The 20,358-nt window shown below is 33.3% G+C and overlaps 1 long non-coding RNA gene across 3 annotated transcripts; it reads right to left on the bottom strand.

Annotated features, from left to right (window-relative positions):
* Positions 1–2,508: 2,508 nt before the first annotated feature.
* On the bottom strand, positions 2,509–20,296 carry LOC145041136 (uncharacterized). Of its 3 annotated transcripts, none has more exons than XR_013679960.1 (3): positions 20,112–20,296; positions 19,242–19,339; positions 2,509–2,816 (listed from the first exon to the last, which is right to left on the bottom strand). It is a non-coding gene; the product is annotated as an uncharacterized LOC145041136 (long non-coding RNA). The 3 variants fall into 3 exon arrangements; XR_013679962.1 differs by lacking the exon at positions 2,509–2,816 and adding an exon at positions 13,593–13,991; XR_013679961.1 differs by lacking the exon at positions 2,509–2,816 and adding an exon at positions 15,207–15,550.
* Positions 20,297–20,358: the final 62 nt, after the last annotated feature.

The following is a 20,358-nucleotide window of genomic DNA, read 5'->3' as shown; positions in this document are numbered from 1 at the left end:
ATGAACAGCCACGACCTGCTGCATTTTGGCAGCTTTCTGTGTTGCATTATTCTTCTTCTTGGTATCCCAGAACTTCAGCTTGTTTTCAGCGGTTTTGGATGGTTCTTGGATATCCAGGTTTGTTGTTGTTGTTGGGGTGCGGACTCCATGATCTATGAGCCGCTGTGACAATCGATTGGCACTTTCGAAAGTGGTGGGGTTTGAAGCTAAGACATTCCCCTGAAATGGCGGCACCAGCCCCCAGATATATCTTTCTATTTTCTTCCCTTCAGTAGGGACCATTCCCAGACATAGTGCCACCAGATCGCTGAATCTGGCGGTGTAGGAAATTATGTCGGAACCCTTTATGGTTAGGCTCCAAAGTTCTTGTTCCTGCTTCTGAACCTCTCCCCTTGGGCAATATTCTTCGGTCATCAATCCTTTCAGAGCTTCTCATCCCATGGCATTAGCCACAACCAGGATTAGTGACTTAACATTGATGTTCCACCACGTCAGGGCTCGGTCTGAGAAGGTGCAGGCACCAAACTTGACTTTGCTTCCTTCCGGGCAGGAGCAGATCTCAAAGACCGATTTCGTCTTCTCGAACCATTGTGAGAGGGCAAGGATTCCTCCAGTACCGTTGAAAGTTCTAGGTTGGCAGTTGGTGAAGTCTTTATACGTGCACTCCCTAGGGTGCACAGGAACGTTATCTTGATTGGTAGGTACGTTCTTTCCAATCCCGCTAGTGTCGGTGGCATTGAACTGAGGTAGAGCAGTTGCAACAACCGCAGCTACCACAGCTTGCAGAGCTGCAAAGTCGTATTGCGGAGGTGGTAGAGGTGGTTGAGTTAGAGTTATCGGGGGATTACGTCTTGTTGATCGTCGTGGAGGCATCTTTTAACTAAAAGTTTACAAAGATGAAGATGATGGTAAGAATTCAATTGTGAGTATAATAATAGAAGGATGAAAGTATTTGGATAAAGATTTCCCATAAGATTTGATGTTTGTCAATAATACTGGCATTAATGATGTAACAAGTTCAGGAAAAAATGACCTACGAGGAGGTCTTACATCAACCATATAAGGAAAATTTTGATAGAATGAAGACCCTACTAGACCAACAAGTTCAAAGTTTTTACATAAGAGGGAAATTAATACTAAAGTCTAAACATGGACCTAATTATATCCAAAAGACAAAGTAGAGTAAACTCTACTAGCGAAGAGAACGGTTTGGATGGGACCTCGAGTCAGCCAGACGACGCTCCATGTCTCGCATGCATCTTTCAAAGGTTGCCTGACGAGCTCGAAGTTCCTTGACTTCGGTTCGGGTTGCAGTGAGTTCTCCTTGTAGGGCCGCATTCTGGCTCAGTGTTCTTCTATGAGCAGTCTCTAGTTGGCGAATGTTGACTGTATTGACTCCCGTATCGGCATCAACCTCCATGCCCCAGTTGATGGCTGCCCTACCTTGCTCGTCATTGCGAGCAATCTTGCAAACCAGAACAGGTAGGACCCTGTCTATTGAGCCTCCCATACTCAGATCGTAGAAGCTTCGGTCTCTGTTGTAAGGTAAGGGTTGACCCTGTTTGTGACTCCATCTATTCAAGTTTGTTGCCCACAGAGGGGTTGGACCTTGAAATCCAGGTCGAGGATTTGGATTTGGAACAAGAGCCACTGGGGGTAGATTATTGACTTCTGGCTCGGAGTCAGAATCCTTCGGGTAGTCTTCTGCAAATTCATCCTCCAAGGGAATCGCTTGATTCTCTTTTGGCTCTTCATTGAGCCATCCAACATTCCCTTGGTTGGGAAAGTACGGGTCGTTGGGGAGATGGAATCCAGCCATGATATTTATGCGAGAATAAGGAATAGAAGGGTTAGTTAGTAGACGTACTACTTAAGATAATTATAGAATGATCTTTATAGTTACTTTAATAGGTGCGTAGTGCATGCTAGTCATATGTAACCAAAACAGGATAGACCTTCAAATAAATGACCCTAACTCCAAATCCACAACCAAACAAGGAACATGAAATAAAGCAAAGATCACAGATTATGAGTCTATAACACCCTAGTCACATATAACCTTAGCGTATCCACTTAGCAGCTATTGACCTACTAATAAAGACCCTTTTAGTTCTCAAATAAATAGTTATAGTAACATAAACTACTCCTATAGCATTTTAAGTTTATGTTTTGTTCTAAAGTTTTCATTGTAGTAGTGTTGGTAAGTTTTTAGACTTGCTGCAACATCACAACCATTCCTAAGCACATGCAAATCACTTCTCGGAAAGATATAGTTTATCATGCTATATCACTCCCAGATCTGATTATATGTCCCCATGCCTACTTGTGTTGTCCAACAATCGCAATACTTTTGTTTTGTTCAAGTATGACATTGGTTTTAGTATAAATGCAGGTATGTATACTTAGTTAAATATTTTATTATTTAAAAGTATAACTCTTGGTTAGAGTATTTTAATCATGATGTTTTTATAGTTTGTATATCTTTTATGGGTTGATATACTTAATTCACTATAAACAATGCTCTGATACCAATCTGCCACACCCCCAAACCGAATTGGCGGAAACATCTGGTGTCACACCCCAAAACCAATAACGGCGGAATACGTTTCGGGGTGGATGACGTAGTGTACAGTATCATCACATTTGTATAATAGTAAAAGCAAGAGACATACAACCATTTCATTTACATAGTAAGTGTATTTACAAGTGTGTTTTGTAATGTTTGACCAACACCAAAAGTAAACAAAAATAAGAGATAGGTCTTGCATACTCCATCTTCTCCAAAAATGCTGCAGCTGTACCTGTCTATCTTTGACCTGAAGATACAAGTTATTTTGAAAAGAATATCAGCATAAAGCTGGTGAGTTCATAAGAGTTTAGTGTGAGTACTTGTATAAAAGCATTAGAATCATTAATATGAAAACTGAAGTTTGAAGTCATAAGCAGTGGTAAAACCTAGAAAATCCTATATTTTCCAGAACTGTATAGTAAATAAAAATCTTTAAGAAGTATATTGATTCTATCTTTGAAAGCCATTTATCGTAGAAGTGTAATAGTGATTCACCATTAAGTAAGGCAATATAATGAGTTATTCTTGGAGTACATAATAGTGTTGCAGCATCCTTTAGTATTAGATACTTATTTACTTCGGGATATTACTTCATCTTTCTTTTAGTATTTTAGTGCGGTTATAGTGTCTTTCTTGTATGTTACCAATAGTGTGAGTAATAGCGAACCACGATGACCTTCCCTGTCATGCATAGTGTAGTAGAGTAAAGGCATCCCTGGACCTGAGCGGCTCGGACTGAAGTTATCAGTCGGGATGTAATAGCGTCTGCCCCGTATAGATCTATACATATAGTGTCGTCTGCCTATCGGAAAACTCCGGGCGTAGTGTGTAGCGTATAAAGTATCCCGTAGTGGATTAATGAATTATCTCATAATTAGTACATTCTGTTGTATTATAGTGTAGTAGTCTTTTGTATAACTTGTATTGTATTCTCTTATTAGTGTATTTCTTCATAATAGAGAGAATTATAGTAGTGTAGAGTAGTAGTTAAAACAAGGGATAGAGTCATTAACTATACCTATTATAGTTAAATTAGTGTGTATGGTTCTAGTTAGGTTAGTGATTTAGGCATCTAATGAAATAAGAAGTACTCGTAACCCGTACTAATATACGAGATATATAACTAAGAAATCAATGACAGTCGGACGGATAACCACTACCCTAAGCCCACAATCAAACAAGAAACAGGAAATAAGGCGAGCTATCGGTCCTAAGTCCTTCAAGTCTTACTTATGTAAATATATTAGTATGGTTACATTCTTATAAGGAGTTTTATTAAACAAAAGTCTTGTACGAAAGAAACATATAAAACTTGTTTGTTTATCCAAGATAGTTTTGAAAACAATTGATTTATTTATAAAGCATAGTGATAAATCACATGTGATTTGAACTACAAGTTGTGAATCACATGTGATTAATTCTATTATCTGAAAAATTGTCTTGTATAACTTTTCATAAACATGTATATTCAACTTGTATCTCCCCCCTAAAACATATAAAACATTTGAAAGGTTCATTAAAGGGGTATGAACTCACCTGAAATCGCGTAAATCGGGTAAATCGGGTAAAAGTGTCGGTTGAGCGTTTTGTTCCAAATAATGACTTGTACACCTTTAGGACCCTAATGTCATATGAAAATATGTGTTTTACAATAAATTAATCATTTTATGCTTTCCGTTTAAGTATTGAGGCATTCTAGCATCAATTCGGGGTTTTAGGGCCTAGAAGGGGTTCCCGGGAGTGGTTTAAGGCTAAGGAGGGTTTACGGAAGGGTCCATGAGCTCACTCCCTTGGAGTTTACGGCCTAAAGGCCACTCCTTGGGAGTTTACGGCCGTAAGCCCCCTAGGCTTGGCCGTAAGCTCATGTGGTCTTCCAAATTGCTTGTTTAAGGCCTTATTTCACTTCCTTACTTTAATGGCATGTGTCTTGGACCAATATGGAGGGATTAAACTCTTGTTTTGTGACATTTTGGGGAGTTTACGGCCAAGACTTGTTCTTGGGCCGTAAACTCCATTAAATCCTTCAAGATGGGTGTTTAAATGGTACAACATGTTCTCATTCACCTTAGATAAATCCTAGAAGGCCTTACAATGAGTTTTGGGACAATTTGGCATGAAATTTGGGGAGTTTACGGCCCAAGAATATCCTTGTCCGTAAACTCTTCATTTGGCCTCAAACTGGGAAGTTTAATGGTACAACACCCCTCCAAAGGCCTTAGCTAAATTCCTTACATGCATTTGAGGGGTTTTGGGACTTGTTTGACACAAAAACATGGGTGTTTACGGCCCAAGCTTAGCCTTGGCCGTAAACTCCTCCTTTTTGCCATCAAATGATGTTGTTTGATGCATTTAAGCCTTCCTTGTTGTCAAGTCTAATTTACCAAACACCCTAAAGGCAAAACAAGAAAACCTTTTGGGCACCAATATCTAAAGGATCTAACACCAAACATGGTGTTGACTTAGTTTCCAATATCCAATGCAATTGTTGTTATCATGAACACAGTTGTTTATGAAAAAATATTTGAAAATAAGGAAATGATTTTGTAGTGTTCATGTGATCCTTATAAATGATCAAACTTTTCTCTCTCTAAACCTTTTTAGTAATTCATCCATTTCATTTATATAGATGTTCATGTCACAAACTGCCTCCATTATTAACACCTTTGTGTGTTCATATTCTTCTTTGTTATCTATTTTCCTCCATTAACAAATGTGGTCACCTTAAAAACGTTCCCTCCTGCATGTGGAGAAAAAAAATTATTCCATCCTTTATATAAAACTCTTCGCAATATCTTTTTATTGCATCTCTTCCTTACTCTGGTGCATAAAAAAACATACAACTCTGTTCATCGTAGATGTTCTAGAAAAACACACCACATCCACCTTTTACCATATTTAGAAATTGATTTAAAGAAGTAATCGATACAAAATAGAACTTGATAATTAACCTCTTTTCCACCGTCAAGCTTCTCTTCGCCACCACAACCATCATTTAAACTTAGGTTGCAAATAAAAGTCTGTTTTCAAAAGTAAAGCCCACATCTAACCTTAAATCTTTCTGCCTCCACCTCTATTTCTTTTATTTTAATTGGAAATTAATAATATACATTATTCACGCTTAAACCGTTATTATCTATTTTGATAATATCCTCATTTGGTCATACATAGTTTTTGTAATCAACGATAAATCAAGATCGTCAATAGCTATTTTTATTTATCTATGATATTTTAGTTAAAAATTTGTTTCTGGCTACACTATTATATCAAAAAGATTTCAATTCTATAAGGTAACTTTTTATTTTAATTATATATTTTATTTTATGTATCATCTATGTAACACCAAAACATTCAAGCCAATTTAAACTTTAAAAAGAATATTTCAAATCATTAATTATTAATAACTTGTTTTCAAAATATATCATATTAGAGTATCCCAGAAACAAAGTCATAAAAAATGAGGAGTTGTACGATCACACCCTTGCCTTGCCACGATCCCCTGATGTACTTGAAACAATAAACTGAAACTGTACGCTCGAAAGCTTAGTGAGTTACCCCTAAAATACCGATACACATACAGTCCACATAATCACATCATAACAAACTAAAACAGCATGCAATGGATCCACAACTTTACAAGCTGAATTACCCCCTGGGTCCTCAGTACAAGTCTGGAATGCCTACTTGGCCCTCAGCTCGCAGGTGGAATGCCATCGAGCCCACAGTACGAGTCTCCCTCAACTCGCATCTGGAATGCTCCACATATTATTCTACTCCTGGACCCACAGTGTGAGTCTAGACTACCTCCCGGGCCCACAGCTCACATCTGGAATGCCATCGAGCCCACAATACGAGTCTCCCTCAGCTCGTATCTGGAATGCTCAACCTAGTAGTCTATTTTTGGGCCCACAGTATAAGTATAAGTCTAGACTACCTCCCGGGCCCACAACTCACATCTGGATCGCCACCGAGCCCACAGTACGAGCCTCCCTTAGCTCGTAACTGGAATGCTCCACCTACTAGATTGCCACTAGGCCCACATATCAACAATTAACATAACCACTGAGCATGCAGATATTCATATAACAATACAGGTAGTCCTACAGATCTACCTAACTGGCATAACCACTAGCATGCAACACTAACTCATAAACCACACAACCACTGGAAGGATAACAAATCCAATGGGCCGACCTTGGTGCCTTAGACCCCTTAGTATAGTGAGGATAACTCACCTGGCACTACTGAAGTCCCGCAGATAAATCAAGATCGTCAATAGCTATTTGTATTCATCTATGATATTTTAGTTAAGAATTTGTTTCTGGCTACGCTATTATATCAAAAGGATTTCAATTCTATTAGGTAAATTTTTATTTTCATTATATATTTTATTTTATGTATCATCTAATTAATAATGTATGGTTGATAATTGGTTTATTATAACCATAGGGTAAATCATAAACAAAAAAAGAACTATAAATTCTTTTTCTATAACCTACAATTACATCTATTTAGTGATTCTACTAAAAATCGATTTAGTTTCTATATAGACGAATTAGTTTTTTGAATTTTACACTATTAGATATAAAAAATATGCTAATTTTATATTATGATCAACAACCTAAGAAGAACAACTTGGGAATTAAACTAAATGAAAAAGAGCACAGGAATACTCACAGCTTGGGAGTAGGAGATCAACTTCTTTAACGCCTCCTTTGTTCCAAGGTTCTCAAGATCCCAAGCAGCAGACAGTTTTTGCTTGCGATATGTTGGGGTCTTCACAGTGAGGTCGTGCTGAGCCTTCTTAGGTGGAAGCGAAAGAGGGATCTTTTCTTTCTTCACCATGAGCAAACCATTAAACATGTCCTCTTCAAGTTAAGACAAGAAAAATTAGGCTCTAGAGGGGTGTTTTTGGATCCTACACGTTAATAAGGATCCTCATAAAAACCTTCGGAGTTGATAAAACACATCAAGGCGGGTGATTATTATCACCTCCCAAGATTAATGGTAGAGTGGGTGTTTTTGGATCCTACACATTAACATGGAAAAACCCTTGATCCTTTGTAGGATTTCCGACATAAAAACTAGGGAGGTGATAAAAATCACCTTCCTTGATGTGTTTTATTGAGTTTTTCCTTGTAACTCATTTGTTTCACTTTGATTACCATTCGATACTTATATTACACTAACACAACATCCTTTCATACAATTTGGTCCAATTACACTTTTTTACCAAAACAACTTTGAATCTTAATAAATAGAAAACAAAACATAAAGGGTTTAACATGTATGTTATATAAATCAGTTTGCCATTGACGTTGGCCAAAACCCCACTATTGCTATACAATTTAAAGTGCCCTACCAGAGGCGGAGCCAGGATCTTAGGATAAAAGGGTCGATATCAATATAAAAAATTAGTATATTTTTTATATCAAAATATCATAAGAGTACACTCTTATGATATTTATTAGTAAAAGAAATAAATCGTCTAAAGAGAATCTTAATCGATTTTTATTAGTATCACTAAATTGATATAATTGAAGGTCATACAAAACGAATTGATAATTTTTTTTGGTTTATAATTTATTTTATGATTATAACGACCAGTTGTTAATCATAAATTAATAATTAGATGTTACATAAAATAAAATATGTAATAAAAATAAAAATTTACCTTATAGAACTGAAATCTTTTGGATATAATAGTGTACCCAGAAACAAATTATTAACAAAAATAACATGGAGGAATAAAAATTACTATTAATGAACTTGGTTTATAGTTGATTAGAAAAAATATTTATGAACAAATAAGGATATTATCAAAATAACGTTAATGGACGAAAACAGATAACGAAGAAGAAGATGAACACAAAAAGCGTTAATATTGGAGTCAGTTTTTGACATGAACCTCTCTATATATAAAAGATATGGTTGAATTGGTGAAAAGGTTTAGAAAGAGAAAAGCTTTCATCATTTATAACGAGGTTAGATTAATTTTCTTTTATGAATCAATAACTTCATATTTTGATGTTCCATATTATTTGTGTATTGTTCCATATTAAATGTCATGTATCTACAGGATCCAGACATGGTGTTGACTCACTTTTCAATGTCCAAGACAACTACTGTTATGTGCTTCCAACTAATCCGCAACACGAGAAGAGTTTCAGTTGCTCTCATTCAAACAATCTTCTTCTTGTTCTCTGCCGTTTGTCCATAAGGCTAAGATGCTCGGTTTCAAAAGCTAAAGATCATTGAATATTTAATGAGGAGCTAGCTTCATAAGTTCTAAAAAAGTAGACTGAACGGAGCTGTATGTTTTTTTTATACTCCAGATGAAGGAATAGATACAATAAAAAGAGAGTTTTATATAAATGAGGGAATAGAATTTATCTCCACATGCAGGAGAGAACGTTTTTAAGGCGACCACAATAGTAAATGGACGAAGAAAGATAACGAAGAAGGTGAACACGCAAAAATGTTAATACTGGAGCCGGTCACAGACATGAACCTCCGTATATAAAAAAGATATTACTGAATTGGTGAAAAAGTTTAGAAAGAGAAAAACTTTGATCATTTATAACAAGGTTAGATTATTTTTCTTTTATGAATCAATAACTTCATATTTTGATGTTCCATATTAAATGTGTATTGTTCCATATTAAATGTCAAAACAAAAAAAACCTTTTGGGTACCAATATCTAAAGGACCTAACACAGACATGGTGTTGACTCAGTTTCCAAGGTCCAAGGCAACTGTTGTTATCATAAACACTGTTGTTTATGAAAAGTTATTTGAAAATAAGGAAATGATTATGAAGTTTTCATATGATCCTTATAAATGATCAAATCTTCTCTCTCTAAACCCTTTCACCAATTCAATCATCTTTTATATGGATGTTCATGTCACAAAAAATGTCTACATTATTAACGCCTTCGTGTGTTCATATTCTTCTTTTGTTATCTGTTTTTCTCTATTAACTAATGTGGTCACCTTAAAAACGTTCCCTCCTAAATGTGGAGAGAAGTTTTATTCCATCATTTATATAAAACTCTTCGCAATATTGTCTCTTTTGCTTACTCTGATATATAAAAAAAACATACAGCTCCGTTCAGTCCACTTTTTCAAAACCTATGAAGCTAGCTCCTCATTAAATATTAAATGATATTTAGCTTTTGAAACTGAGCATCGTAGCCTTATGGACGAAAGGAAGAGAACAAGACGAAGATTGCTTGAATGAGGGGGACTAAAACTCTTTTGGTGTTGCGGACGAGTTGGAAGTATTGGAAATAAAACAAAACTCAGAAGAGAAGTCATAGTTCGAATGTACAATGCATTATAGCTCAATGGTCTTCTTATATTCATCATAGATTTTCTAAAAGACACACCACATCCACAATTTACCATATTTAGAAATTGGTTGAAAGAAGTAAGTGATACAAAATAGAACTTGATAACGAGTCTCTTTTCCACGGTCAGACATCTAACCTTAAGTCCATCTGCCTCCACCCTATATTTCTTTTATTTTAATTAGCAACTGATAATATAAATTATTTACGCTTAAATTGTCATTATATATTTTGATAATATCCTTATTTGTTCATACATAGTTTTTTGTAATCAACGATAAATCAAGATCGTCAATAGCTATTTTTATTCATCTATGATATTTTAGTTAAAAAGTTGTTTCTGGCTACACTATTATATCAAAAAGATTTCAATTATATATGGTAATTTTTATTTTTATTATATATTTTATTTTATGTATCATCTAATTAATACTTTAAGGTTGATAATTGGATTATTAAAACCATAGGGTAAATCATAAACAAAAAAAAATAAAATAAAATAAAAGAACTATCAATTCCTTTTGTATGACCTACAATTATATCAATTTATTATTTCTACTTTTGCGTGGGATCTTGAGAACCTTGGAACAAAGGAGGCGTTAAAGAAGTTGATCCCTTCTCCCAATCTGAGTATTTATGTGCTCTTTTCCATTTAGTTTAATTATCTATTTACCGTTGTTCTTCTTAGGTTGTTGATCATGTCTTTCGCTTCGGTGAGGATTTCAAAGCCAAGCTTGCTCAAGTAGAGCATGCTTTGATGGAGCAGGAGGGAGTCAACAAAGGAGATGATTATTATCACCTCCCAAAGTTTTATGTCGGAAATTCTAGAAAGGATCAAGGGTTTTCCTTGTAACTCAATTGTCTCACTTTCACTAACATTCAATACTTACATGATAATAACACCACAGTCTCATACAATTTCATCGGATTACACTTGATCAATTTTTAACCAAAACAACTTTGAAACTTGAAGAAAGAAAAAATAAATAAATAAATAAATAATAAAAACATAAATGGTTTAATATGTATGTTATACAAATCAGTTTGTCATTGATGTTGGCTAAACCCCACTTTTGCTAAACAAATTCAAGTGTCCTAGGGATGGAGCCAAAATCTTAAGATAGAGGGGGAATATATCATAATATATAATTAATATATTTTTTATATCTAAATATCATAAAAGTGTAAACTAATGGTAAAAAAAATTGTCTATATAGAAACTAAATTGATTTTTAGTAGAATCACTAAATTGATCTAATTATAGTTCATACAAAAAGAATTGAAAGTTATTTTATTTTTTATTTTTTTTATTTATAATTATCCTATGGTTATAATAAACCAATTATCAACTATAAATCATTATTTAGATTATACATAAAATAAAATATATAACAAAAATAAAAATTTACCTTAAAGAATTGAAATCTTTTTGATATAATAGTGTAGCCATAAACAAATTCTTAACTAAAATTTCACAGATGAATAAAACTAGCTATTGACGATCTTAATTTATCGTTATTTGCAAAAACTATGTGTGAACAAATGGGGATATCATCAAAACACATAATGACGGTTTAAACGTAAATAATGTATATTATCAACTACCAATTAAAATAAAAGAAATAGGGGGTGGAGGCAAAGGGATTTAAGGTTAGACGTGGGCTTTACCTTTGAAAACTGACTTTTATTTGCAACCTAAGTGGAAACGAATGTTGTCGTGGCGAAGAGCAGCCCGACGATGGAAAAAATACTCGTTATCAAGAACTATTTTGTATCACTTCTTTAAATCAATTTCTAAATATGGTAAAAGGTGGATGTGGTTTGTTTTTTAGGATATATATGATGAATATAAGAAAACCATTAATCTATTGCATGCTACATTCGAACTATGACTTTTCTTATGAATTTCTTTTTATTTCTTGTACTTCCAACTAATCCGCAACACGAGAAGAGTTTCAGTTCCTCTCATTCAAACAATCTTCGTCTTTTTCTCTGCCGTTTGTCCATAAGGCTAAGATGCTTAGTTTCAAAACTGACTTTTAAGGTTAGACGTGGGCTTTACCTTTGAAAACTGACTTTTATTTGCAACATAAGTGGAAACGAATGTTGTCGTGGCGAAGAGCAGCCCGACGATGGAAAAAAGACTCGTTATCAAGAACTATTTTGTATGACTTCTTTCAATCAATTTCTAAATATAGTAAAAGGTGGATGTGGTTTGTTTTTTAGGATATATATGATGAATATAAGAAAACCATTGAGCTATTACATGCTACATTCGAACTATGACTTTTCTTATGAATTTCTTTTTATTTCTTGTACTTCCAACTAATCCGCAACACGAGAAGAGTTTCAGTTCCTCTCATTCAAACAATCTCCGTATTGTTCTCTGCCGTTTTTCCATAAGGCTAAGATGCTCAGTTTCAAAAGCTAAAGATCATTGAATATTTAATGAGGAGCTAGCTTCATAAGTTCTAAAAAAGTAGACTGAACGGAACTGTATGTTTTTTTATACTCCAGAGGAAGGAATAGATACAATAAAAAGAGAGTTTTATATAAAGGAGGTAATAAAATTTCTCTCCACATGCAGGAAAGAACGTTTTTAAGGCGACCACATTAGTAAATGGACGAAGAAAGATAACGAAGAAGGTGAACACGCAAAAATGTTAATACTGGAGCCGGTCACAGACCTGAACCTCCGTATATAAAAAAGTTATTACTGAATTGGTGAAAAAGTTTAGAAAGAGAAAAACTTTGATCATTTATAACGAGTTTAGATTATTTTTCTTTTATGGATCAATAACTTCATATTTTCATGTTCCATATTAAATGTGTATTGTTCCATATTAAATGTCAAAACAAAAAAAAAAAAACCTTTTGGGTACCAATATCTAAAGGACCTAACACCAGACATGGTGTTGACTCAGTTTCCAATGTCCAAGGTAACTGTTGTTATCATAAACACTGTTGTTTATGAAAAAATATTTGAAAATAAGAAAATGATTCTGTAGTGTTCATATGATCCTTATAAATGATCAAATCTTCTCTCTCTAAACCCTTTCACCAATTCAACCATCTTTTATATGGATGTTCATGTCACAAAAAAATGTATCCATTATTAACGCCTTCGTGTGTTCATATTCTTCTTTTGTTATCTGTTTTTCTCTATTAACTAATGTGGTCACCTTAAAAACGTTCCTTCCTAAATGTGGAGAGAAGTTTTATTCCCTCATTTATATAAAACTATTCGTAATATTGCCTCTTTTGCTTACTCTGATATATAAAAATAAAAAAAAATAAAAACATACAGCTCCGTTCAGTCCACTTTTTCAGAACCTATGAAGCTAGCTCCTTATTAAATATTAAATGATCTTTAGCTTTTGAAACTGAGCACCGTAGCCTTATGGGCGAAAGGAAGAGAACAAGATGAAGATTGCTTGAATGAGGGGGACTAAAACCCTTTTGGTGTTGCGGATGAGTTGGAAGTATTGGAAATAAAACGAAACTCAGAAGAGAAGTCATAGTTCGAATGTACAATGCATTATAACAGCAATTACCTTGGACATTGGAAACTTAGTCAACACCATATCCTGTGTTGGATCCGTTAGATGTTGGTACCCAAAAGGTTTTCCTGTTTTATCTGCCACTAAATCGAGTTATATTTAATATAGAACATGACATTTAATATGGAACAGTACATTTAATATGGAACATTAAATATGAAGTTATTGATTCATAAAAGAAAAATAATTTAACCTCATTATAAATGATCAAAGTTTTTCTCTCTCTAAACATTTTCACCAATTCAGTCATATCTTTTATATATATGGAGGTTCAGGTCACAAACTCAAACTGGCTCCATTATTAACGCTTTTGCGTGTTCACTCTTCTTCTTCGTTATTTGTCTTCGTCCATTTACTAATGTGGCCACCTTCAAAAAGTTATCTCCTGCATGTGGAGAGAAATTTTATTCCCTCCTTTATATAAAACTCTTCGCAATATCTTTTTATTGTCCCTCTTCCTTCCTCTGGTGTATCAAAAAAAAACATACAGCTCCATTCAATCCACTTTTCCAGAACCTGTGAAGTTAGCTCCTCATTAAATATCATATGATTTTTAGCTTTAGAAACTGAGCATCTTAGCCTTATGGACAAAGGGCAGAGAACACGATGAAGATTGTTTAAATGAGGGGGACTGAAACTCTTTTGGTGTTGCGGATGAGTTAGAAGTACTAGAAATAAAAAGGAAACTCAAAAGAGAAGTCATAATTTGAATGTAGAGTGTAATAGCTCAATGGTCTTCTTATATCTTCATATATGTACTAAAAAACACACCACATCCACTTTTTACCATATTTAAAAATTTTGATCGAAAGAAGTAAGTGCTACAAAATAGAACTTGATAACGAGTCTCTTTTCCACTGTGAGGCTGCTCTTCGCCGCCGCAACCATCGTTTCCACTTAGGTTGCAAATAAAAGTCAGTTTTCAAAAGTAAAGCCCACGTCTAACCTTAAATCCCTCTGCCTCCACCCCTATTTTTTTTTTATTTTAATTGGCAATTAATAATATACCTTATTTACGTTTAAATCGTCATTATCTATTTTGATAATATCCTCATTTGTTCATACATAGTTTTGTAATGAACGATAAATCAAGATCACCAATAGCTATTTTTATTCATCTATAATATTTTAGTTAAATATTTGTTTCTGGTTACAGTATTATATCAAAAGGATTTCAATTCTCTAGTGTAAAATTTAATTTTTATTATATATTTTATTTTATGTATCATCTAATTAATAATTTGTGGTTGATAATTGGTTTATTATAACCATAAGGTAAATCATAAACAAAAAAAAAATTTTAAAAAAAACCATCAATTCTTTTTTTATGACCTAGAATTACATTGATTTAGTGATTCTACTAAAAATCGATTTAGTTTCTATTTTGACGATTTATTTTTTTTACCATTATTTTTTTGAAATTTACACTCTTACGATATTTAGATATAAAAAATATATTAATTTTATATTTGATATAGGCCCCCTTTATCCTAAAATCTTGACCCTGGTAGGACACATGAATTTGTTTAGCAAAAGTAGGACTTAGCCAACCTGAATGACAAACTGATTTATATAACATACATGTTAAACCCTTTAAGTTTTTTTTCTATTTATTAAGTTTCAAAGTCGTTTTGGTTAAAAATTAATCAAGTGTAATTCAACCAAATTGTATGAGACTGTAGTGTTAGTGTCATGTAAGTATCGAATGGTAGTCACAGTGGGACAAATGAGTTAAAAGGAAAACCCTTGATCCTTTGTAGGATCTCTGGCATAAAACCTTGGGAGATGATAATAATCACCTACATTGATGTGTTTTGTTGAGTTTAATTTGAGGTTACAAAGATTGTGAAAGTAATACGAGTAAAAGAGTAATGATAGAGATAATTATGTCTGGTTTGTGCTAGATACATGTGTTATTTATAGTCTAGTATAAGTAACAAGAAGTCTGGTAATTTTGAGATCCTTCGGAATCAGCATATGAACGTTATTTGATTTGGTATTCCGGATCTCTTGCATGGTTGAGATGACTCTCCGTTGAGAATAGGTCATGTGTTGACTATTTCTGTTGACTGTTTCTGCACAGGTGAGAAATATAAAGAAAATATAGTTGTTGCAAATGTTAGAAACATTAGTGGTAACTATCAGGATCCTAATATATGTTTAAGGATCCTATAGCTTCTGAAATATTTGAGGATCCTACCCCTAACAATTGTCCCCCAAATTATACCTATGAAATATCGAGGTTAGTTTTCTCGTAATTAAATGTATAATTTAAAAATAATAACTGAAAGAGATAAAAGATTTGAGTTTTAAACCTTAATCGAATAGGGTTTATCTGCCCAAGGTGGTCGCTTTTGGTTTATCTTTCATATTTTCCAAAAGCAGTCTAAGATGAGTTGGGTCACTGATATTGATACCCCCCCCCCCCCCCACCCCCGAAATTTTTGGTCTATAACAAAAGGAATAGGAAGCCTAAAACTTGAATCTATGGCAAGCCTAACTCATCTTAGCCCGCTTCTGGCTAAATTGCTTTATTAGGGTTATTTTAGTGTTTTGTTTTGAGTATTATGTTATGGTCTAAGCACTTATGTTGGTGGGGCAAAGTTACTGGACAACACCAGAATCTATTTGATCTATTTATTGGCATTTCCTTTTTTCCTATTCTTTAGTAGTAGTATATATAGTTTAAATAAGAGAGTTAGCGGGTGTCTATATATTTGGTAAAAGTTCTTTGTGAACCCGGAGAGAATCAACCTTTTGAATGTTGGGAAAGCTTTAATTAACATATAGTTATCTTGAATCTATAGTTATTGGATTTTATCCATCTTTCTGAAGTAATTGTTATCTTGTGAAACTTTAGTTTATTCAGAGGGCTTATCAGAATGTAATATCATCAAGTGATATTAGCTCGTGACTTAATCAGAAAATATCAACAAATGGGTTTCTACAGTGGAAGGTAGAAGAATTCAAATCCATGGAACATTATTGCTTCTACTAGACTAGGAATCAAATGACTAATAAATCGGTTGTTACCCTTTATAGAATCTATTATTGGCTCCTTTTCTATGTGCGACCAACTTATGGCATTGAATGGGATCTAGGGCCCTGTAGTACTAACTACAAACAGAGAATACACAATTTACCCCATAACCAAAATCTCGTTGCCTTTGTAGAATCTACAAAGTTTATTATTGGTGTTGTAATACTTTTATATCATATACAAGGAAATCAACCCAACACAACTGATTGTTTGTGTTTTGTTTTCATTTTTCATTTTTTTCTTTTTGAACTTAAGTTTGGGAGCAGAGCACAATTAGAGAAGCGACGTTCAAAAAAAATCGACTTATGAGGCAGTACGGTCGCAACATACCTATTGCCGACTGTAACATCCCATCAAGCGACGGAAACCCATCGTCGAGTTCATCATGGTCATTCAGCGTTTTGTGCCATCCAGATGCCCATTACCATTAGCAGTTGACCAAAATAAGCCTCCGGAAGCTGACCGATTAACCTATTCAGCCATCGAGATCCCTACAGCCATCACCACTACCACCAACGCAAAGGTCAACAGAATCAATCCCATTCTATGTACGAACACGATCCGATGGTTGTGCTTTCCCCACCGCTATCTCGGTGATCTGCTTGTTTGGTGCTTGAGTAATTAATCGAAGAAATGGCTCTCTACCCATACCCGGTACCTTTGTTATTCTATCTCAGCAGTAAAAGTTTGTTTGGAGACTTGGAGCCACTAGTACCTTGTCAAACTGGTTTTCTCCTAATCTCTATCTATATCTCTTCTCTCTTCTTAATAAAAGACTCCTTAAACGCTGCTCTATGTCACGTGTCAATACAACAACAGAAACTCTTGGACTAATTTTCCAAGCCCATGCATTGCTTCAATTGTCAGTTACTCATCTCCTAAGATTAAGCAAATTTGTTTTAATATCCAATTACACTCCATTCAAAATACGTATTATGTAAACAAAAAAATTTCAAACTTCAATAGAGATATGTAATCCCTTAAAATCAACTAATCATAATCCTCCAACTTACAAATATCGATTCCTTATGTTTTCAACTCAAGAATTTTTCGGTGTCTTTGCAAACTACCGAAGCTATATCACTTTTTTCAACCCATCTGGTTAGTCTACATCATATATTTTTTACTGATTGTGTTTTTTTATCTGCAAAAGCTTATTTAGTTGATTTCTTTTTCTTCAGTTACTTTTTTCTTCTTCTCCTTCGGTAACTTTTTTCTATTGAAGATTTGAGTTTCATATATAATCCTACCTTCATTCTGTATGGTATCTGTTTTGTGAGAAGCAGATACCATACAACAAAAGTGTGGTAATTGTTTCTATTTTTTTTATCATTTGTTTTTTTTTCATAAACTATAAAGAAAAAGGCATATTTGTCCTTTTTCTCTATTGTTTAGCATAATTGGAGTAATGGTGATTTCATAAATCTAAATCATACTTTTATGTTGTAACATTTTTTTAAAACTCTTTTAACATAACGTTTAAATGAAACACTTAAATTTTATGCTAAAATTGTATTCAATGTAATCAACATTACAACAATTATGATAAAAAAATGAAAAAACAAATGTGATTATTTCTTTAGACTTTGATTTATAAATCAATTAGGCATCTAGACATTGTACTTTCATTATGAAAACAAATTTCCTACATAAAGTGACTTACATCACTTAATGGGTAAAAAGTAACTTACATGTATGACTACAACCAGGCAGTTGACTTTCTCTATTTTGTCGATATTTTGTATCAAAAACAAAATAGAAAAGAATAAACAAATTGAAACATGAATGACTTCTTAAGTCTATAATAGCAATATAAACATTATACTTTGATTTTGAAAACAATTATCCTGCATGCTAGAGTATGATTTTATTCATATTTTCTATTAATTTTTGCTTCTTGAACGGTTCTATGTATCATATACACATTCAGATATATTACAAATTAGGTTGCTATTTATACAGATTATTGATGTTCAGAGATCTGTGAAAATAGCAACATAATTTGAGCATTTTATTTTTTGTAAATTCATGAACTATTTCTTAAATAGCATTGTACTTTTATTTGTTTGTAACTTTAATAACACAGTGTCCATTTTGTTAATATATTAACAAAGGGATCAAATTTCACTAAATTTAATTAACACAGGGGCCATTATGTATTTTTTAAACATAGGTACTATTTTGAAAATTTAGCTACACAAGGGTTGTTTTGTCAATTGAGTAACATAGGGACCAGATTTCACTTAATTTATTAAGACATTGGCTGTTTTGTAAATTTAGTAACACAAGGTTGTTCTATTAATTGAATAACATAGGGAGCATTTATGTCGTTTTTAGCAATGTACTATGAAATACATTAGTATTTTAGGGTAGAATGGTCAAAAAGTTAACTAAAATTGTAACACGGGGCTGTTTTGTAACACAAGGTAGAATGTGATCAACTGGTTGTAATTGTTTACTTTTACTATGGACTTTGTATGCATTTCAAATTAAATATAATGATCAAAAAAAGTCTGGTTTTTTTAGCATGTAAAAGTGCATATATATATATATATATATATATATATATATATATATATATATATATATATATATATATATATATATGATGAATGTGATGTAATAGTAAGTATTAATTACAGGAATTGCTTCACGAAGGGATATTACAACCTATTTTGTCATGTCGTGTGTAACAAAGGGATATTTAAAGAAGATAAAATACTAACCTGCCCAATTTGCTTCACAAAGTCCATGACAGGTCAATTGCTGTTTTCATTTCTTTTGTTGATCAGATTGTCATCCCATAAGCTATGGTAGACATTTTCTACAAATAACAAAAGGGGGGAAAGTAACTTTAGTGCATCCAAATATTCATTGGTATCAAATATCTTGAAGTATGCTATTTTTACAATTATTTAATTTGAATGCACAAAATAACAGCAGGCTTTGTTTGGTATATTTCTAATAACATTTTACTTTCTTTATAGTTTCAAAGTACAACCTTTTAGATTACATAAAAAAGACAAAATTGCTACTCTTTTGTTAAGAACATTCCACTTATTAGAAATCGTAGGTAAATAAGAAGCACCCAACAAAAAACATATGAAATAATTAAATTCCTAAACAACGGTTCATAAGAAATTGATTAAAACATAAATGTATAAGTTGCTGCATAAATTCTTAAGCAGTATGATGATCAGAAACTAATTAATCTTTTAGCATACATTTAAAGAAGTGATTAACAAATCATTATCTTCGCATCTATTTATATCCCCCGTCCCTTCCCCACCCATAAAATCAAATCCTAATCACAAACCGTCTGAAATGTTTCTTAAAATTCATAAATAATCATTATAGAATCAGATATTTACAAAATACATATGTTAATAAAAAATCATGAGTTAATCGAAAAGATTCATGTCTGGCTCTTTTCTGCTATGGGGAATACAATTTTTCTAAAGATATAATAGAGAAAAACTTAAGATCTAATATCGCACTACATTCATCATATGTTAGATACTAACAAATTACCAGGGGAAACTCTTCCACCCCAAACGATTTCCATATTCACTAAAAATAAAACCCTAATTTTTTACCTTTTAAAATCGCAGCTTCATACCAGGTTCTTTGGTACAATAGATCTCGAAAATTCGTCTTTTGAATCGTAATCGCAGCTCATGTGCATCATTTTTCATTCGAACCTGAGGACAATGAGGTAGATCTTGGATGTATTTACTTTTTCATTCGTATACCTCCTCTGATCCAATTTCACGCATCTTATTTGTAGTTTCAATTTAGTCCCTCAACTTTGTTAATATACCGGGTCTGTATATACTTATTTTT

This window comes from Lactuca saligna, chromosome 4 (genome assembly GCF_052625555.1).
Source record: "Lactuca saligna cultivar CGN05327 chromosome 4, ASM5262555v1, whole genome shotgun sequence".
In the NCBI taxonomy this organism is placed as follows: Eukaryota; Viridiplantae; Streptophyta; class Magnoliopsida; order Asterales; family Asteraceae; genus Lactuca; species Lactuca saligna.
The sequence above is the reverse complement of the archived record's forward strand: the minus strand, read 5'-3'. Positions and strand labels throughout refer to the sequence as shown.